The following is a 5,571-nucleotide window of genomic DNA, read 5'->3' as shown; positions in this document are numbered from 1 at the left end:
GGTGCGGAGGTGTGGTGCATTGGGGAGGAGTCTGGAGGAGCTGCGGGTACTGTACCTGCCAAAAAGGTAGTTGGAGGGTATGCAGTAACAGGGCCAGGACAGGGGTGACAGGGTCAGAACAAGGGTGACGGGGCCAGGACTGGGGTGACGGGGCAAGGACAGGGGTGACGGGGCCAGGACAGAAATTACAGGGACAGGATAGGGGTGACAGGGCCAGGGTAGGGGCGGCAGGACCAGGATTTGGTTGACAGGGCCAGGATAGGGGTGACAGGGCCAGGATAGGGGTGACAGGGCCAGGATAGGGGTGACAGGGCCAGGATAAGGGTGAAAGGGCCAGGATAAGGGTGACAGGGCAAGGCCAGGGGTGACAGGGACATGACAGAACACTGGGCACGGGAGAGATTGGTATTAGGGACAAAACAGTGGTGACAGACAGATGTGTCTTACCGGAGTCACTGCTACTGGCTACTGCTGTTCCACTCTAACCTGTTGGGATCTGCTGCTGGTGGAGACTTGGCATGACTGACTCTCTCAGGCTGGAGTCCTGCTTCCTCTGCCCGTCCGCATCCCTCCCCCCCCTCCTCAGTCACACACCGCAGACCTCGCGCGGCTGCCGAGCACTGTGGTAAGGGGAGACTGGGCGTGACTGGTTAGCCCCCCGGAGATGCTGCGCCTGGAGGGAGGAGGGGGTCATAGCATGCACGCGGCACGGACCTCGCGGCTGCCGGACACTGTGGTAAAGGGAGACTGGGAGTGACTGGTTAGCCCCCAGGAGACGCTGTGGCTGGAGAAAGGAGGGGGTCGGGGCCTTCAAGCAGCGCGGACTTCTGCAGCGCTGCCCGCCGGCTAAAGTGTGTGAAGGAGCTGGGCGCACCACACTGCGGGCGGCAGCGCTGCAGCTAGCGGTGGGGTTGCCGGGGCTGGAGATAACAGAGGCAGTACGGAACCTGCACAGCGGCAGGTGCCCCACAAAACTGCAGCCAAGAAGCGTGGAGTGTGCCAGAAAGTAACGCTCCTCCACGTCAGAGAGACCCTGCTGAGTATGCTGATGTGGGGGGTCAAGTACACAGTGAGCCGGTGCCCATCTGTCTGTATGGCATACCCCCTCACACACCCCCATACCTCCCAACTGTCCCGATTTTCGCGGAACAGTCCCATTTTTTGGGGTCTGTCCCACTGTCCCACCCGTGGGCCGCAGTGTCCCGCGGTGGGGGGGGTGGGGGGCAGTTGGGAAGCTCCTGTACTCGCTGTTCTGCTTAGCATGCGCACAGCGTCTATTTAGTGGAGACAGAGGGAGAGGGGGCATTAGGGGGTACGGATTAAGGGGGGGTCCGGCAGCAGAGCCGGATTAAGGGGGGGCCCAGGGGGTACGTACCCCGGGCCTCACAGTTTTAGGGGGGCCCCCAGCTGGAGTAGCTCTGTCCCAGCTCTGAAGCTCCCCCGTCCTGCCAGTAACAGCAGCAGCATTGTGCTACAGTCAGCACACGCTGCTGCGTGTTGGCAGGTCTGTGGTGTTGCAGGGAGGCAGCAGCCTCCCTGCTTTCTTCTGCCTGTGCGGGTGTGTAGGGGGGAGCAACCACACCCTCTGGATTTACCCCTAGCTGAAGGGCCAAAATCCCATAAAATAAAAAAAATCCCGGAATTTGCATAAGGGGGCGTGGCCACGAGGCCCGCAATTAGGTCACGCCCCCAAACCCACAGCAGGCACAGCAATGAGATACGGTTCCTGACTCATAATCCGCCACTGGGGGCATGCCAGCAGCTCACAGAGCGCTGGGCATGACGCCTCACTGACAAAAACAGGGGCGTGGCTCGCGATCGCGGGTCCACCCGCGAAGCCACGCCTCGTTTCCCATTGGCCATGCCCCCTTTTTGCTGTGCGTGTGTCCCTACTGCCTGAAGAAAGTTGGGAGGTATGCACCCCTGCTTGTGCCATGACCATACCATCTGCTCCTGCTCCAAGTCTCCCATAGATTTGCCCAGATCTGTGACTCATTTGACTAAATCCGCCCAGTGTTTTGACTCCACCCAGCGTTAGCAAATGAAGCACAAAGTCACAGATCTGGGCTATTATATAGGATATATAAATATCCAGCCATGAACGGCACTCAGTCAACGTTTCGGGGCTCAAAGCCCCGTCGTCAGGACAAAAAAGCAGCAATTTTTTGTCCTGACGACGGGGCTTTGAGCCCCGAAACGTTGACTGGTTGGAATACAAGTTTTTTTTCTCTATTACTGTCTCTGAGTGCCGTTCATGGTTGGACATTTATCTATTATAGTTTCTGGCACCTGAGCATCTTGAATCTTTTACTGGAGTGCCGGCTGTTGCTGTATGTGTATATATATATATATATATATATATATATACAAGCAGCGACAGGTGCGGCACTCCAAGCGACGAGGATAAAGTTACTCTTACGTCCTATTAGTAGACAACGTTTCAATGCTGTTTATTTGTGCATTTTCATCAGGTCAAAAGAATACAAACAAATGTGCTTACCTATATAGTGCATGCAGACGCCATCACCGCGCTTCCGGAACACAGGCACCCGCCAGGTCCGTCGGCGCTCCCACATGACGTCATCACCCATGGCTGGTAACTATGGTGACAATGATAAACAGAGTAATGTACATAGCGTAATGCTGTAAACGTACAGGCAGTGCAATCATATTAAACCTTACTCAATTTAAACATACGTTACATACTGACTGCAGATCTTCATATAACACAGCTGAACAACTCTATATGTACACAAAGCATAGCGGACCTAGACCATTTAAAGGCATATTACCACCAAATGGGCCACACATAGAGATAACCTCACAGAAATGCATTAAGCCCTAACTGCTCATTGAGGCCTTGGTGTGAAGTGTCCCCAGACGATGAATCCACCTGGTTTCAAGTTGAAGTAATTTAAGACCCCTATCACCCCCCCGGGTGAGAGGGGGGACATGGTCTATCATCCGGTAACGTAATGCCACTAACGGATGACGTGCCAAAGAAAAATATCGGGCGACCGGCTGGTCGCTTGATCCTTTGGCAATAGCCGCTTTGATAGCCGACCGGTGGGCAGCCATACGTTCTTTAAACATTCTTTCAGTTTTGCCTACGTATGACAACCCACACGGACACAGCAACTGGTAGACAACAAACTTAGATGAACACGTCAAAGTGTAATTGATGGTCAAAGGTCGACCCGTCAGGGGATGTTGAAAATTTTTTCCACTAATCATAAATTGACATGTGGTACAAGTGCATCTAATGCACCCTCTTGCGTTGGCATGTAACAACCGATGTGGGCTGGCAGAAATGTCTGCTTAAACCAACATGTCTCTAATGTTACGCCGTCTAGTGTAACACGACATTAGTTTGGTGTGGCCAAGGTTTAACTCCTGATCAGACTGAACTATATGCCATAATTTCTTGGATATATGATTAATACCACTGCTAACAGGACTGAATTGACCTACCCATGGGAGAATCCCATTCTCATCTGATGCTTTAATTTTGGCCTGTAACAATTGTGGACGGTCTATAGATAAAGCTTTAAGTTTAGCTTGTTGAAGTAATGCTGCTGGGTAACCTCTAGCTAGGAATTTCTTAATCATACTATTCATTTGAATTTCAGCTACCACAGGGTCAGACGTAATCCGGCGAACCCTCAGCAGCTGGGAATAGGGCAAGCCACGTTTGAGCGGAGTAGGGTGGAAACTAGAGAAATGTAGGAGATTATTCCTGTCGGTAGGTTTATTATAGATGGATGTATGAATACATCCATCAATAATGGAGATCTTGACATCCAAATAGTCCACTGACTGTGTACTCATATTGTATGTAAATTTAACTGGATGGTTACAGCTATTATGTGTCTCAATGATCTCAACTAGACGTTCCTGAGTACCCTTCCATAAGATTAATAAATCATCAATGTAGCGACAGTACATAATGATATCTGATGCTACCTCTGGTTTATCAAAGAATATCTCCTGTTCGACCTTGAACATGTAAATATTCAAATACGATGGGGCCACAGGGGACCCCATCGCACACCCAGTTTGTTGCAAATAGATCTTACCATCGAACAGAAAAAAGTTCTTGGTAAGAATCATATACAGAAGATCCAGACAAAATTGTAACTCTGGCCCTTTAAATTCGGGATGACCATCCAAAAACTCTCGAGCCGCTTCTATACCCTTGTCATGGGGGATTATGGTGTACAAACTCTGCACATCAATACTACAGAGAATAACATCATGGTCAAATCGGCTCAACAATTGCAACTTACGTAATAGAGTACTAGTGTCTAAAAGATATCGAGGGTGCGACTGGATACACGGCTGAAACAGAGCATCAAGGTATAGAGCTGCCGGTTGGAAAAGGGATTTGTTAGCCGATATAATGGGCCTCCCGGGGGGTTTAACCAAACTCTTGTGTATTTTCGGAGTAGTGTAAAGAAGTGGTATAACTGGGAATTTGGGCAACAATGCTTTGCAGAGGGAACGTGAAATAATCCCTGTTCCAACCGCCTGCTCAAGCTTGCTAGACAACTCAATCAAAAAACCAGAAGTCGGATCCACAGACAACAAGCTGTACGTTGAAGAATCACTTAATTGTGATACAATTTCAGCTCTATAGTCAGCTACATCCTGCAAATCCAGCGCACCGCCTTTGTCGGCAGGTCTGAATATAATGTCCAAACAGGATGCCAGATGATCTAATGCAAGTCTTTCGGCTTTGGTAACATTACTCCTATTATCTGGTGCGGAGGAAATAAATTGGTCAGTCTCAAGGTCTAAAAGTCGCATAAAAGTTCGTACTGATGCGTTGTGTGTCTGCGGCTCAAACGTCAACTTAGGCAATATTTTTTGAAGCTTGGCCGGCAATTCAGAGCTATCTTCCACAGGCGCAGAACTTTTAGCAAAATGTTCTTTTAACTTTAACTGGCGATGTAACCGATATTTGTCGACTTTCCACTGTAAAGGGTCCTGTCGGCAGGATGGTATAAATGACAAACCTCTGGATAATACTGATTTTTCAACGTCACTAAGCACATAGCTTGAAAGGTTAATGACTAGGTTTTCTGATACCGTGGGTTCTTTGGGGGACGCCCCACTCTTCCCCTTCCTTTGCCACTGGTGCCCGCGTCTTGTATAGCGCCGTTGCCTCTTGCACCAGCGATTTTGGCCCTGGTGGCTACCCCTAAAGGGTGGTCATTACGGGTTATTTTGGCTGTTGAATCGGAGTCGCTGGTAGTAGAAGTATGCTCATTTGAAGACTCGAGATCACGAGTATGATGCATTCTGCGTCAAAAAAAAGGTCGCTTGAAATCACGTTTAGTGGTCCCATCCACCCACTTATACACATTGTGCTGCTCATAGTCTGTATCAACCTTTTGTCGCTTGGATGCCTTAAATTTAATGAGTTCCCGCTTATGGAGCTGTAATTGGTCATTAAGTTTAGAATACCAATCAACTGTAGTATCAGCCTCTAAATTTACTTTATGCTTCAGCTCAAACTCGGCAGCCTTAGATTTAAATGCATTCATTTCTTTTGTTGATTGCTCAATAATG

The sequence above is a fragment of the Pseudophryne corroboree genome, chromosome 4 (genome assembly GCF_028390025.1).
Source record: "Pseudophryne corroboree isolate aPseCor3 chromosome 4, aPseCor3.hap2, whole genome shotgun sequence".
In the NCBI taxonomy this organism is placed as follows: Eukaryota; Metazoa; Chordata; class Amphibia; order Anura; family Myobatrachidae; genus Pseudophryne; species Pseudophryne corroboree.
The sequence above is the reverse complement of the archived record's forward strand: the minus strand, read 5'-3'. Positions refer to the sequence as shown.